At 42.2% G+C, this 16,873-nt stretch overlaps 2 protein-coding genes across 6 annotated transcripts in view; one reads left to right on the top strand and one right to left on the bottom strand.

Moving 5' to 3' along the window:
* LOC133341828 (synaptotagmin-2-like) overlaps positions 1-16,873 on the bottom strand; it is a 389,152-nt gene that overhangs the window by 320,235 nt on the left and 52,044 nt on the right. The window lies entirely within an intron of this gene.
* Positions 1-16,873, top strand: part of LOC133341821 (ras-specific guanine nucleotide-releasing factor RalGPS2-like) — a 210,483-nt gene that overhangs the window by 162,740 nt on the left and 30,870 nt on the right. The gene's annotated exons all lie outside the window — the stretch shown is intronic.

The following is a 16,873-nucleotide window of genomic DNA, read 5'->3' as shown; positions in this document are numbered from 1 at the left end:
GTGATTTAAAAGTCGAGTCTGGAGGTTTACTGAGGAATAACTTCGTAGCCAAAACTAGAAATATGCACTTGGGTTGCCAGGGTACTGGCCAAGCCATTTGTAAAAACAAACCACCGAGTTTTCCAGTAAGATTGCACAAAATTTTCAGATATATTAGCTGCGTGATATAAAGGAATGTAAGATATTTTGTGACCTGTAAAAATCCGGAAACAAAATTGTGCCACTTGTTTTCAAGACAATTATTTTTGTTATTACTAACAAGATATGTACACAATTTGTAAAAAATGTTCACCATCTCAGATTATTTGCTGACAACGCAAACATCGTAACAACCAATGGAAATGAACGATAGGAAATGATTTAAGAGCTTAACAAAAAAGGGCTACAAAGTTGATCTCAAGGCAAGTACGAGGAAAACAACAAACTTTGCTCAACAAAACATTATAATGTTTGGAAGAACAAAACACAGCATTATCTATTTATATATATAATCACTCAGAGATCAATTATTGAAGGTGGATAGGGATCGTGAAATGGAGGCAAGTGACGGCAGCATGGAGTGCTTTTGGAAAACTGCATTTGAAAACAAAAAGCAAGATAATATTTGCCTGAATGAGAGCTTTCAATCCCTGAATAGTATCTGCTCTGATATTTGGATCAGAAGCATGGACATTGAAATGTTAAATTGGAATGAAATCCTTAAAATGTGCACAAAGAAGCCTAGATAGATGCATGATCGGAATTATTCTGAAAGATAGAAAAAATAATGCATGGATAAGAGAACTAACACCATTTGGAATTATCACGTTGACTGTTTTTGGCACATTGCCAAAAGTAATGATGACCAATGGACGAAACTTGTGATGGAAAGGGAGCCAAACGAGAGAGCGTGCCCGAGAGGAGAGACTTAGCGACAAGGTCAGCTCTCGTGTGATGAAGTGAGATGGATTGTGGCTAGGCACGGCCATGTGGAGTTGTCAACGGCGTGGGGGAGCCATTCGTCCAGCAGTGGATAGACCAAGGCTGGTAATGATTTTGCACTGCTCACGACGAGTGTGTCACAGTGTAAGGCGCTCGATCCCCACATGCGCGGCAGAAATGTAAAGTTCGGGCCACCTCCGTAGCCCCACGGCATCACAGCTGAGTGCGTCTGACCCTTGGCAGCTGATGACCCGACAGATTTCTGCCTTTTGTTTTGCTCGCGTCTGTGGGCCAGACTGTCTGCAGTGGGCCATTCATTTGGCATTGCGTAATGGAAGAGCAGTTCCTCTGGATCCTACCCAGGGCTGAGAGCATGTCCAGCCGCAGTCTGTGCTCAGAGCTGGTTTTGGCATTACCGACAACGCAATTCCAGCAATTCAACTCTTCTGCGGGCCAGCTGCAACCGAGAGCCCTCCACGATGCATTAATCATAGCCTCAGAATGCCTACCACTTGGATGTGCTTTGTACTTTTTTTTTCCACCGTAAACGGAGCAAGCCCTGCTCCAACAGCAATACGTGTGTGTGTATGCATAGGTGCAAACAGAGCTGGAGATATACGGCAAATTAATTGAATAGCACGGCGCACGAACGCGTCGAGTATGTGTGTGCAACAATAAATGATGGCTTTCTGTTGTTGCTCAAGTGAATTTAATGCAAAGTTTTGTAATTGTTATTTTTTAAAATAATATGCTATTATAGCAGCAATCCAAACCAGCTAGCCTTTGTAAACTTTACTTAGTTATACACCATGATGTTGAGGGTTTTATTAATCAATCTACCACTGGATGAAGGCCTCTCCATGCTTTTTGGCCATGGGGGTTGCTTGGCCATACTTCCCCATGTTGGTCAGTGCAGGTTCGTGAATTGGGTGCCCAGGACAGATTAAGATATTACTTTCCACTGGTATTAGCCATGGTTAGGAATCAAACTCAGATGGCCTCGTTCATAGCTCAGTGTGCCACAGTAGCGAGATGTGTTAACTACCTCGCCTGGTATACAGCAGGTCGTGGGTTCGATCCTGACCCTGATGCCTGCATATTTGGAGTTTGCATGTTCTCCCCGTGGTTGCTTGGATTTTTTTCTGGGTCCTCCGGTTTTCCCTCCACATTTAGACACGTGCGTTTAGAGTATTTGGCTGCTATAAATTTCCACACGGTAAGCCACTTTCTAAAGCTATCATCTGTGGGCAGGTCGCTTCAGAAAAAGGGCTATATAGCTCGGTGAGCCTAAACTGTAAAATAGTTTATAGTTGAGTTTTAACCACTGGACCACAGCTCAACATTTTTTTAAATGTACGAAATAGTGGGACCCTGGTGCTGCCAAGCCCACAACGTTATGAGGCATGTGTGCCGTCTGGGCCAGTGGTGGCGTTGTAAGTTTCTTGGACTCCAAGCTCAAAATAGTTTATAGTTGAGTTTTAACCACTGTGCCACAGCTCAACATTTGTTTTAATGTATGCAATAGTGAGACCCTGGTGCTGCCAAGCCCACAACGTTATGAGGCCTGTGTGCCATCTGGGCCAGTGGTGCCGTAAGTCTCTTGGACTCCGAGCTCAACTCCGGTAGCTGCTGACCTCAGCCAAAGTAACCGTGTGTGTCCCAGGGAAAGACAAACCCAATGGCTACCCATTGCGAACTGCCCAACTAGATTACGAGGATTTCTAGGGCTCTAGTGGAAAAGCACGAGGCTTCGTGAGCAAAAGCCAACAGCTCTGTTTGAATAAAAAAACGATGGGAAAGGAGGTGCTGTACAAAGGAATCTGCGGCACAGAAGTGCGTTCTTACGTATAGCCACGTTTCAGCCGGAGGCGAAGGCTAACTGCAGCTTCTCCCCACTGATGGCACCGCTCAGCATTTAAGGATAAGGATTTACATTTATTAAGCGCTTATATGGCACAGCTGCCGATCTCCCAGTGTGGCAGTTAAAACAATGGGGCACTCTTCTTTACTCCTCCCCCCCCCTCTTCTCCCCCTCCCCAACGTCTTTGCACCCAACAGTATAAACGTGTACGTCACAGTTATTCGATCGGAAGGTCCCGCTCGGTGGGGTAAAGTGTGGACGCTCTCGCTTTTTCCAAGACGTGCGGCCAAATACCCTCGAGAGAGAGAGAGGGGCAGAGGTCGCAACCGGGTACCCGATACCCGTACCCTACCCGATACCCGGCTACCCATACCCGGCCTGGTACGGATACCCGTTTGCGACCCTGGTGCGGCCGGATACGGGTACGGGTAGGCCGTGAGTCACTGGTGAGTAACCGTTTGTCACTCATTTCCCAACGTCTTGTTTCTTCTCACAATTCAAGTTCCTAGAATCAACCCACCCGCGCCTGCAACATGGCTTCATCCCAGAGGTCGCAATCGGGTACCCGATACCCGTACCCGGCCGGGTATGGGTAGGGTACCGGTACGGCCGGGTACGGGTACGGGTACCCATTTGCGACCCTGGTGCGGCCGGGTACGGGTAAGGAATCAAAACCCATTTGCGACCTCTGGAGAGGGGGCTCTGCAGAGCTCCCTCTAGTGGAAGCCCTTCGGCCAGCAGTGTCGTGAGCAACACACTTTACAGAGCTGCACCTTTAGCTTTACCTATGCCACGACATCGCAAAGCGTTGGCTGATTTTAATAACTTGCGTTTTTTTTGTGAGAGTACAATTATCGTTAGAGTTGGCCACTCATTTCTAAAAGCAGCTCGTTGGCCTCATGCAATATCTTTTTTTTATACATCATGATCAAACAAAGCAATCTTTACTTTCTTTAATAACTTTCTTAACTGTACACCTGATGCACAATAGTGAAAAATATTAGAAACATCTGCAAGGAGATGCCTAATAAATGCAACAATACATGAAGGTAAAAAAGAGTTGTAACTACAACAAAAACAACAGCATCAACAACTATATGTCATATTCTTGGTTCTTTCGGTAAAGTCACGAAAGCTTTAAATCAAAACTATATGTCAGTTCTAGCTCCGACATTGATGCATTGCGAATGCTCATGCAGCTAGCACTTCAGTGTAAATGTCTGACATGTAGCGGGCAGTAATCTCATAAGTGACTGAGGAAGTTGCAGCGACATTTACTGTATTATTTTCATGATTATGGCCTAGAATAATTATGGAGATGCACCCAAGAATTGTAAATTAAATAAGTGTCCACCGAGGACATGCAGCAATGAAATGAGTTCATGTGTAGGTGCTTGGTATATTGACCGAATAACTCTAACGCTGCTTTGCTTTGGAAATTCCCTCCCATGGGCCCTTTTTTCCCAATTTCTTCTCACCTTTGTCAATAGAAGAAGTGCACGCATTTAATTGATTACAGCTTTAAGAGCACTGCTTGTTGCTGGCTGCTTTATATTTTTGGCCTTTTGGATGGCAAACGTGATTAATAAGTTCTAGATTTGAAGCTTTCGTGACTGCAAGGATTCATACTCTTAGTTCTTTCGGTAAAGTCACGTAGGTAAAAAATGAAAGTAAAATTAATAAAAAATAAAACAATAAAATCACGATGTTTCGGAGGCAACACAAGCTTCCGTCTTCAGGTGAAACAGATTTTTTGCTGTGACGGTTCCACCTGAAGACGGAAGCTTGTGTTGCCTCCGAAACGTCGTGATTTTATTTTTTATTTTTGATTAATTTTAATTTCATTTTTTACCTACGTCACTTTACCGAAAGAACTAAGAGTATATATTTTATACATATATATTGCAGGATAGTGAGAGATAGCAACAGCTTGGGGAGAGGCCTTAGCAGTGGATTGATCGTGGCTAATGCTGATTGGAAAAAAAATGGAACTACGCTCGACGCCCTGCCAGAAGTACAACCAGTTGGACACACGTTCGTGACAGGAGTCGGACTGAAGGGGAAACTCGCCTGAGGGGAAGAACCAAACGGGTGACTGAGTGATGACATGAGGGCACTTTGCACAAGCGAGATGGATTGCAGCTGCCCAAGAGCAAGGGTTGACGCATCTAACGGGAGGAGGCTTTGGGATGATGGAGGGGCACGGAGGATGTCGCCTTCCAACGGCGCATCGAGAATGCCGATGGTGTGATGAATCTGATGATGATGATGATGAATTGGGTGGTGATGAGAGCGGTCTCTTACAGAATTTCCGTCAGCTTTTTGTGAATGTGACTTCAGCGATACTTTGTGTTTTATTACCTGTTTGCTTTTGTTTCATTATGGCTGTGTTTCCAGGGACGTTACTTCAACGTAATGAGGGGGGGGGGGGGGGGTGAAATCCAATTGTTTATGCTGTGGAAACGTTGGAAAACAGTAAATTATGGCCAGCCTATTTGAGCTGAGTTTAATTTGACAAGTTTGGACAAAAGTTCAGGAAACGTTGTTCATGGAAAGACATTTTTATTGCCTTCTAGAAGAGTTTTACTTCCATAAAATACTTCATAATGCTTTGTGGTGATGCTCTTCAGTATACCATAATGAAATTCACTGATTGCAGGCCAAATTTTTTATACCATAAATTGGCAAAAAACGTCACCCCATTACGAACATATAGTACTTAAATGTATATTATTATTTCAAGACTTGATATTTTTTTGCAGTTTTCGCCCTCCCATATACGTTCATTATTTGTTCTAGATTCTAAGGAAAGATAGCAATATGCTGCCACTCAAATGAGAGCATATTATAGCTATTTATATAATTATTTTAGGCGACTGATCCATAACTGTGTGCTTCTATAGGCAAACAACTCAATCATTCCTTAGGGGCTTCAACTCTTTGGAAACTCTTTACGTTTTCTGTCATAAAGGGCTTGGGGGGGGGGGGTTGATGGGTGGCATGTTTTTAGGTCTTTGAAAAGTACTCGAGCTATCGAAATCATCACCATCATCATCATCGTCATCATCATCAATGTTATCATCATCATTCCAAAGGCATGCATAGTGAAAGCAAGTGTTTGAAAACATCACGAAATTATTACCAAGTTATTACAAGTGCAGTATACTGTGTGGTTTTGGCACAGTTCAACGTTTTAACATTACCCGCACATTTTCCAAGAATTAATTTTAAGCATTCGCAGTGCATGGGTAGAAAGATAAAATTCTGCAAGCCAAAAATAGATAGAAAACGATAATCCATCAAGCACCTATTATATTATTTCTCTTAGAACCGGCTTACAGACCCCATCGCAATGCTCTGCCTGTTTCTTTTTTGCATGGGAGGCAGGCGTTGCTTGTAATGCTTGGAGCAGGGCTTTTCATTAATCTGCGTGGACATCATGGGGGACCTCCTTTGCCAGTATCAAATATACTAATAGGGTTTTCCCCCTTTTTTCTGGCAACAAAACTGTGCGCCTTTTGGCGTCATCTGGTCGAACACCATATGAGACTAGGCTCTAAAGAAAGCTGTCTCTGGTGTGGACCAATCAGTTTCAAAGACAATGCATAAATTATCAGAGTATTGTTTTTTGTTTGCATTTGACTGCAAGTATTGTGGTTAATGTAAGCATGATTCCTTGCAAAAGGTGTCAGTTTTGTTGCCAGAAAAAAGGGGAAAACCCCTATTAGTACTGCGTGGACATCTCTACACTGCCGGCATCAGGCTAAGGTTAAACCAGTACATGGCTAAGTACTATGACGGAGAGGCCCTTAGCAGGGTGACTGCAAGGTTTCAGGAGGGATTGCAACAGACTTTTTAAATCTTAAAGCACCGATGCATTGTTGAGGCTGCTGCTGCTGCCAGTGCCTCCTGCCGGGAAAGCGGCAATACTCAAGTGCCACAGGGATGAGTGGCTTCGGCTTTTGTTTCAGACGTTGACCCTTCCATCCCGTGCAGGAACACCACCCCAACCCCCACCACACCCTCGACTAAATGCACGGCCATCGGTACCTTAGAGATGAAAAGGGCCTCAAAGCCTGAGACTTATCCGAGATGGTGGAGGAAGTCACGGGGTGGATCGGGTTTTCATTCATCTGTGGAAAGCGACTTCATGCCTCCTGGGGCTATGGCTCTAACCTTCATTGCACGGGAGCTTGCAATAAATAGCTCCCCCCCTCCCTCTTGTAATGATGAAAGGTAGAATCTTGAAATCATGCGTCGCGTTAATTATGGCGGATTTGCGTCATTGTTATTTGTGTAATGTCTCGTGCAGAAAACGTGAGGCATTTGCTAAACACTGCAGTGTTTAAAGTTTAAGAATGTTTTGTGCCAGACACGGAGAAGGCTCTGAATTGATGGTGCTTCCTAAGGCCGTCGTAATTTATAAATCCAGCGTGTTATGTTTGGCTGGAAAAAAAATTACTTACTTTAATAAAAAGCATGCTCATGCTCTCGCTCCCACATACGTAAGTACGTACAAATACATGCACACAAAGACGAAAATCCTCCATTAAGCCATACAAGCCGCTGAGGCAAGTGCTGTCAGTGAGCACCTATTAAGGCTGGAATGAAACATCAGAGCGTGGTGTGGACAGCAGAATGCCCCAACTGCTTTTGCTTTCCCGATACTGGTGTTTACACACCACACCGGGTTGAGTCGACCTAGGGGAGGCACAGAACAGGTCCAGATACCACTCACCGCTGATGTTATCTTTGGGTTAGGGTAACAGATTGTGGTTAGTGCAGCATGATAACCACTGTGCTATCAGTCCTCCTTGAACCATTTCCCATAACGTGCAAATACACAATCATATAGAGATGGATTTAATAAACTTAATTTTCCATTCCCCACAACATGGATAATTTCACACTTCATATAACTGTTGTCTGACTTACCGAATATTGGGGTTAAGTCCTTTGAGACGGGGTGATCTTTATGAGTCCAGCCACAACAACAAAATGTGCAGCCACTCCAAGCCTCCATAGCTTTTGCTGCCTTTAAGCAGTTTAATAGATGGCATTTTACAACTATCACTGGGATTATTTATAAGTACAATGATCCATTGCTTATTTTTGATGTAAGTTTAATTAAAACTGACAATGAGTTGGGGGCTGGGAATGAATTTCCTTTCATACATTTATCGTTTATTCTTTGCGCTTTTTTATTTATTTTATTCCTGCACTACCACCACTTTGAAATCCTTTACCTGTTCTGAGAAAATTAGGTCCATCACCACTTTGCTAAAGCCAGAGTCAAAACAATAACATTTGGTGGTGAGCCAATGCATCATCCTCAAGCTCATGGGCAGCAGCTTCAGCCAAGATGCTATTCAGCTCCCTAGTGCTACCTGTCGAAAGTTTGAACTGGCATGAGGACCGCTGTACTTTATGCATATTGATGTTGAGCACATCTTTTGATTTAAAGCTTTCGTGACTGCAGGGATTCATATTCTTGGTTCTTTCGGTAAAGTCACGTAGAAGGGAAAAATAAAAAAATATTGGTTTATATTGTCATCATTTTATTATTTCCCTTCTACGTGACTTTACCGAAAGAACCAAGAATATGTTGAACACATCGTCGGAGGCTCCTTATTCGTTGAAGATGATCAATCTTTCATAGGAGCAGCAAGTCGCTGTTGGCCAATTTTTCCACGGAAATTTGGTCAGCGGGCTCAACGTTATTGTGGCTTGGAGAGGCTCAACATTATTGTGGCTTGGAGAGGCATGAAGGTTTTGTGTGACGCCAGCAGCGAGAACCCAGTGACACGAGATGAAGATGTTTACCGCCGCATGTGTTCGGCTGGTCGAGTTTCCATGGGTGCACACCTGCCTACCTTCAGGCACAAGTGCCCGACAGTCTAGCAGATGATAAATCTCGTTCAGCTGTCCGGAAAATGTAACATCTGCGAACGCATGTAGGAAATAACAAAACAGAAGAAAAACATTGGTTGAATTGGTGAAAAAAAAAAAACTCCAAGGTTGAAAACATTTTGTTCTAAGAGGACAAGCATTTAGTTTGACCGGTGATTATGTTATCGCAACAGTTGTTTATCACAGTGGGAAGGTTGCGTGTGATGGGGTAAAGTGTGGGTACTCCCACCCCTTCGAAGACGTCTTGCTCGCGTGGAGGAGTAGGCCACGTATCCTAGAACTCTCTCCTGCCAGCAACGGTGTGATCAAGCAAACTTCAGGGCCGCGCCTTTACCTTTACCGCAGCGCCTCGTTCACAGAAATGTACCCAGTGTTACACTGGGTAACTCGTTTCCATAGTAGAGGCTATGATGCAAGATGCTGACTGAAGGAGTATCCACAGATGTTGCCTCAAAATGTCCCCGTGTTTATAAATAAAAGTGCGCTTCACGGCTCAGGAATTGTTCGCCAAAAATTGACACTGTTAAAGTTAGACCGCCTTATATTGGTTTAGAATGTCAAGCCTTAGGATGCACTGACGTATATTTAGAAATATCTGAAGACCGGGTGTAAAATGATTCTACATCTTCAGACCTATATATATATCGTGCATACTGTAAGAGATGTACATCAATGTCTGAAACGGTATTTTGGTTCATTGTTAAACTGTCCCCATACTGCCTTCGTGAGCACGAGGATTCGTGTGATTGTTCAGTCCGAAGGTTTGATAACATTGATCTTTAGATGCGAGACATTTCAATGCTCTACAGCACAGATTGTACATGTTCTTTATGCCTGTAACGATGTATCCTTACACGGCGTTTTGATGAATTACCAGAATTTAATATTTTTATTTGTTTCAAGAATCAATCATTTTTTTCGTCTCATCTGCAAAAACTCATTATGGATTCTCGCTCTGTATTTTGTATCACAATTTTTGATCACAATCGTTCATAATTACGTGCAAATTATATGCAAAAATCTGCTAATGTGAATTTATGAAATGCATAAATATCTTATACGATTTGACGTGTGCATCACAAGCCTTAAGATTCAATGCTTTTCGATATATGCATAATTATACTCATTCATTACCAATGAACCTTACGTGATGCAGGAGCTCAATTTGTACTTATTTATCTGCCCACCTCCAGCCCCCCAATAAAATAAAAAAACTTGCATTCAAAAACATTGAAGATGTTTGGTACAGTTGAAATTAAGTAGCCTCACAGACAATAAAATAACAATAAAGATGTTGCAGTATTCTTCTTTTGTATGGCAAGGAATTGATTGGCAACTTTAGCGTCGTGGTGAATATCTGAAAAGCTGCCAAGCGAAATTATTGATGTTGTCCCTGGTTTAAGTTCGGTGACCATAACCGTTTCTATAAAAATACGTAAGAGCATTATCTTCTTAACAACCCGCCAAAAGCTCTGCAATTGGAGCATTTTTAAATCCTTCATATTAAGTTCGCTTGCTTGCTTGCGTGCTTGCTTGCTTGCTTACGACCGTGCAAATCTTTCGGTCGTTTTTTAACCCACTTCCCGTCATCCAATCGAGCTGACATTTTGCACATAGACTCGTTGTGCGTGACAATTAATTTTCGTGAAAAAAATTTCCCAAATTTTACACTGTTTAGGGAAAAATAATTAAATATTTAATTACCAATTGCTTAATGGTGGCAGACAATCATCTGACCCATAGGTGGTAGCCATCTCAAGCCAGAGGACGAGAGGACTCTAGCCGCCCCGATGCCACGCATATAAAGGATTTATAGTGAAAAACTTTGTTTTTACGGGTTACTTTTTTATTTGTTTAGTCCAATGTTGGCCCACATCTGAGGCTTGCATTAATTTGAGCCTCTCATTGGCAGCTGTTGGTGTTTACAGTTTGCTGTTCCAAAGCTGCGTGCTTGTTGGTCTTAACCAGGAAAATCATTGCTTTCTGAAAGCATTTCGCTGTGTCCCAACTGACGATGTCTGTTTCTAATTTGGAGGGGGTAGCTGGTACGAATTGGACAAGGTTATCTGCGTGTGTGTGTGAAGCATTGCTAAGGAAACGTGCCTGTTTTGGTTTGGAAGAGGATGGAAGAACCTCGTATAAATCTCGCGCAGTGTGTTTCACATTTATACAACTGCAGCCTCACAAATAACCATGCTAAGGAATTTGACATCCTTTGTGGCTGACTAAGAGGAGGCCTTGCTATCTGTCTCCCGCACTTAATACGAGCTTAATACTGTGGCGATGAGGCACATTTCTTTGAATCTATAATAATCTTTACGTTATAACCTAATGTTCCCTAAATTTATAGCAAATTTATGTTTGAAAATAATTGGTAGCTTGGTCGTTTTAAAATAATTATGCCAAATTATAACACTCTGCATATTAGTGTATTATAATAAAAAAGCAATCATTACAGTTATTTGCAAATACATTTCTGGATGAAGGCCCCCCATCAGTCATGGGGGGAACTATAAACGCAGTCACCTGAGTTCGATTCCTGGCCATGGCTAACATCAATGGCAGTGATCTCTGAACATGTCCTGGGCACCCCCTGCACTGATGCGCACTGACCAGTGTGGTAAAGTATGGTCACACAACCCCATAGGCATTTTGAGACTTCTTAAAAATAATAACTTTAATAAAAACATATTTTTGTCCTGGCAGTTCTTAAAGTGGTGTGATTTTTGGAACTATGTCCTGGATGCTGTGTTAACTTGACATAAAGCTGCTGCTTATTGTTTTTGGATTCTTTTCTGAGGCAAAGCACGGCTAGACACCACAATGTGCAACTTGACCATTTGAGTAACGTGGCTTACACCCCTTTTTTCTTTTAAATGTGCTAATTTTATTCAAACCAGTGGCCAGACGCCGAGGTATAAAACTATTTTGTTTTACCTCAGTTGTACTTTGTCGTGATTCACAAAATATGCAGACACCTCCTCATTAAAAAACGACAGCCTGCGTGGTTTAATAGCTCTGGGGGTTGAGGCAAATGTTGGGTTACCGTGTCAACTTTATTTTGAAAATTCAAAGGTGGTCTGGGCTTTTGACATGTTCAGCCTGCCACCTGGTCGTTTTAGGGCTATGGGAAAGTCAGAGGGGGTCGAGAGTGTGAACTTTCACACTATTGGTCTGTTGAAGTGAAGGCTGCTCTGGTTCCGTGGTGTGCAATGGGGACAGATGGCAATGTCGTAGCTGGGATCTAATAGGTTATGCCATTTAATTCAGTTACACGCGCATACATAAACACGTCTGTGATTTTTTTGTTTAGAGAGAGTAGTTCATTAGCTTGGTCAAATCGCATTCAGTTGCCACTGGAAAAGTCATAAGACTTTCCTTACCACTGGGCTGTATTACACATTTCCTGTTGTATATTGCACATGTCAATGTACGGTCCTTTTGCCAAACCACTTCTAGATGAGGGCCTCCCCACTTTGTGCAGATCGGGGGGGAAGGTTGGGGGTGGATTTGACCATACATCACAATTCTGGTCAGTTCCAAGCTGGTGAAGGCGGGGAACATATATGTGGGAGCATAGAAGTACAGAACAACAATTGATTTGATTGCACTGCCCTCTGCTGCCCACCACGCTCAACCCCTCGCTGCTTGGCTGCCGAGATTTGATGAGATTGGTCGAATTTTTTTTATATTTTAGCCTAATAAACTAAAAGTGCATTGTGTATTCTACATGATTGATAATTGTTAATCCTCTTTTACGATAAGTGGTTTTATTAATTGAGTTGCCCTCACCATAGGAATGTGAAACATCTGCCGCTGGCGCGTGGCTACGAACAGGAGATGAGGGCCTCGCCACGCAAGTTTGAACAGGAAACCACTGAGTTTTTTGGCGTTGTTTTTTTTATTACTCATCGTCGTAAATGCTGAAATCACAGCATTGGCAAAAACAGAGCGGTTTGACATTCTTAAATGCATCTCAGTTTCAAGTATATTTTAATTTTACGTTATTTATTTTGCACGTGAAATCAATGTAGTTGTTTTTATGTTGGATTTTCAAGCACAATTTAAAAAAGAAAATTCCCATGACCATTTTTTCACCTTGGTTTCTGAGTCATCCTCCATAACATCCTTGCTCTAATTAATGACACGTTATTATATGTCTGCAATGTAATTGTCTTCTCTACTTTTATTGAGTCACTAGGGTTTATCATCTTGTTTCTCCACATCAGTAGAATGTCTTGTATGGCTGTATGACCATCCAATTGAAGTGGTAGGCGTACATGTTAACCTTTGTTAAGCAGTAAGGAAAAATACATGACTGTAATAATGTTTTACTGGTTGCCCTTAGAGACAAGCAGTACAGTACAATGCTGCTAGTATCGCTATGAACAATGCGGGCAGCATTGCTCTGGCCTATAGACCCCCTACCCCTGAGCATGGCTAAAGCGCAGATAATCTATTGGGTGGGGACAAGCAAGGGTAAGTGAGGGAGGGTAGGGTTAGGCAGGAGTTAGTAATGTGATGAAGGCACAGGGCTTTTCCCAGTGTTTTATTTGGCCAGCTGTAGTTTGCGCATGGTCACAGTTGAGATTTTGTTTTAATCTGTGCCCATTGGCTGTGCAAGGTTCCACACATGGAAGTGGATGGCCAATGCTTGCAGGAGAGTAGAATTTCATCCGCTGAGCTCAGCTCAAACCTGGTCCATTAGAGTAAGATGTCTGATAACTGGGTTGTTTTTGCTCAGTGGCCTTGTGTTAAACCTATCCATCCGTACGTTGTACTGCGAAGAACCAAAAGTCTGACAGGTTTCCAAAGTGTGCAGTCATAGGTGCAGTGGTGGTGCTAGCCCATTGGAGGCCCTAAGCAATTGATAACATCCTCATGAGATGACAACAATTATAGACGAGACATCGATCTAGTTAGATAAGATGAAGCTTTTCATGCCCTATATAATTAACGTCAAATTGTATTTATTTCTATCCCAGTGACATGGTATTATGTTGAGTAGATTCACTGCCTTTGCATGAAGCGCCATGTAATATTTTGTTTTTGGGGGGGGGGGGGGGGAAAGGATAGATCGTTGGTACAGTGGTTAGCGTGCTGTGCTACAAATCTGCCGACCCGCATTTCATTCCTGGCTATGGCTAACAGCGGTGGTGAGTGAAATCTGCACAAGTCCCCCCGCAGCCCTTCCCCCGCCTCACCGAATCCGTGATGACCAACGTGATGAGGTATGTTCACACAACGCCTGTGACCGACCCGGCATAGCGACCCCTTTCATCCAGCAGATGGTTGATAAAGGGCTATGGAGACTATAAAACAAATAATGTGAATAAACTATTTGATGAAATACAAACATTCTAAGTAGCGATATGACGCCCCTCTGTGGCTCAAGCACCGACTCTGTAGAGCATTGTTTTATCGCGATACAACAAGAAAATGTGATTCCGTACATGCTAGATCAGCCAGGCCTCTTCGCCAAGTCTTTAAATGCTGCCCCCCCCCCCCCCACCGAAAAAAAAGCATTCAGTGACAGGATTACTGCGGCTCATTGGAAAACTGTATTATTGTTATTGGCACATTCCTGAATGCTAATGCATGGGAAATGGCATCGCACGGTGGGAAAATATCAACGATGTGAAATGATGGCAAACGCCACCTAACATCGCCATTAGTGGAAATGAGAATTTGTTCGCCCAGACTGACTGTCGTGTGCCCATTTTATGTCAGGTTGAATGTATAGCCTTCGGAGTTATTCGGAGTAATGGCTTCTTTCCACTATAGCAAGCTGCTCAGGAAAAATAATGGCTTTGGGTGGTCTCTTTCTTTAAAGTGTGGGGAAGGTGCAGCTCTCGTTTTCGCTTGTTTTGAAATCCTTGCTGAAGTGTGGCTCACTGAGCAAACTCTGTTAATAATCTACACGCGCACAGTTCGTTGGAATTTCATAGATTATATCCTTCTCTAAGTACGTAGTGCATGCATTTTTTCTTTTAAAAATTGGGTTTAAAAAAAAAATATGCGAAGCTAAGTTAGCCTTTACATTCAATGTTCATCATTCTCCATAACATGTATGGTAATAATTATATTTAAAAATTACAATGTAATTATAATTATAATTACATTATATAATTATAAGTATAGAAGAATTATAATGTTACTTCAAGGAAGACACTGGTGTGGCCATCAAACGCATCGGCACATTAGCAGGACGATGCGCAACGTCTCCTACGTGAATGGAAAATGCGGGACAAGCCTCAGTCGTGCGACTGCGGCCATGCAACGCAAACTGTGGACCGTCGAGGAAACCACCACAGTCTGCGACCCTTCAGCGGAGGGAATAGCAAAACTACGTGAACTCTCTCCTGAAGTATTCTTAGGTTTTTTTTTGGTAAAGTCACGTAGGTAAAAAATTAAAATTATAATTTTATTTTATTTTACTTTTATTAATTTTATTTTTTTACCTACGTGACTTTACCGAAAAAAACCTAAGAATATGAATCCTTGCAGTCACGAAAGCTTCAAATCTATCTCTCCTGAAGCCCTCTCGTGGCCAGAAGACCTTGGCTCCTGAACATATTGTCACATGCAAGAATGTATTCTCGTTCTAGATTTGAAGCTTTCGTGACTGCAAGGATTTCATACTCTTAGTTCTTTCGGTAAAGTCACGTAGGTAAAAAATGAAATTAAAATTATGTTTTATTAATTTTAATTTCATTTTTTACCTACGTGACTTTACCGAAAGAACTAAGAGTATGTATTCTCATTCAGGATTGATGTGTAAACAGTGTAAATATATTATATTTTTGCGGTGGAAGATGTTTCTGACATTCAGGCCCAATGCTTTTTCTTGACATTTAAAAATGACTTTTTCATACGTTTACATCATTATCTCTATCAGTTGCACCGTTATTTAATCTAAGGACAAAACATTTCAAACAGTCAAGTGAACATGATTATAATTTGAAGCTTTGCTGTTTTTCTAGCGCTCCTGCCTCCATAATCTATAATTACTCTTGAGTTCAGTTTTTTTACGTGAACAATAGGGTACTTGTGAATTAGAAGTTGTCCAATTGATGCATGGGCCTACTGAATTGCAAGTGATCAGATGTTGATGATAGCTGGTGAGCCTCGGGCAAGAGTAATCTGTCTACCCACAGTTCACAGCTACAAGATATTGCCGAGTTAATATGCCTTTATCATCCATCACCATTTACCCATGAAAGTGTATTTAAAGGGAGCACATCAAAGGCCTATTGCAGTGTGCTTCTTCTGAGCTGCAAGGTTAAGTTTGTGATGCTGTAAAGTTCATTAATCAGCAAATACTGTTGTGTGCGCGTGTGTGGGTTAGTAATCGCTGTTCATATTTATTTTGTTACCTTGCAAGTTAAAATTGCGGGTGCTGTAACTATTTTCATTCCTATTTGTATAAGAAATCACCTGTCAAATGTACATATGCAACCTGTTTAGTTCGAAACGGTCCGTAACACAGATCGCACTGCGTTTGTGTGCCACGCATTTAGTCTTCGCTCGGATGATTTTATCTCGGGACCGTAGCTGGAGAGTGGCCAGATTTTTTGCCAAGTTTTAAACTTTCACTGAGGCCATTTATTGGTGCCCATAGTGCACGAGAACTCAATTATACTGTTGTAGACTGGTTTTATATCACCCAAGAGGCAAGACAGGCAATGTTATACACTGTAATATTTCAAAATTATTACCCAACAACACGTGACCTGCCCATCGACTAACTCCGGTGTTCCCATTTATTACAGCTGGTTGGACAGAGGTGGGCGGAATTAAAAAAACTTGACCATTGTTTTAACTGCCACGTCAGGAGATTAAACAAGAGACCCATGGATTACAATTACGGTGCCTAACCATGGCAACATCATGTCCGTGTGTGTTTTTTTCTCATATTATAATAAACATGGCCCATCCTGAGGATGACAAACACTTTATTCTGAGTTGAAATGGCAGATTAGCAGAAAGGAAAATATAACGGAGGTGGGGAGGCAGGAGGTTTGTTTCGTGAAGGGTTATGTTTTAAATTTACACCTGGGGGCAAAACTTAACGTTGCGTTGGTGACACTGGTTCCTGGAAAATGGAAAATGCTGCTTGGCCCAGACAAAATGGCCCTAAGACCACCACTGGGGTGCTGGGAAATGGCAAAACGTGAAAGT

This window comes from Lethenteron reissneri, chromosome 12, assembly GCF_015708825.2.
Source record: "Lethenteron reissneri isolate LAM-NWPU_2019-01 chromosome 12, ASM1570882v1, whole genome shotgun sequence".
Classification (NCBI taxonomy): domain Eukaryota; kingdom Metazoa; phylum Chordata; class Hyperoartia; order Petromyzontiformes; family Petromyzontidae; genus Lethenteron; species Lethenteron reissneri.
This window is presented reverse-complemented; position numbering and strand designations above follow the sequence as displayed.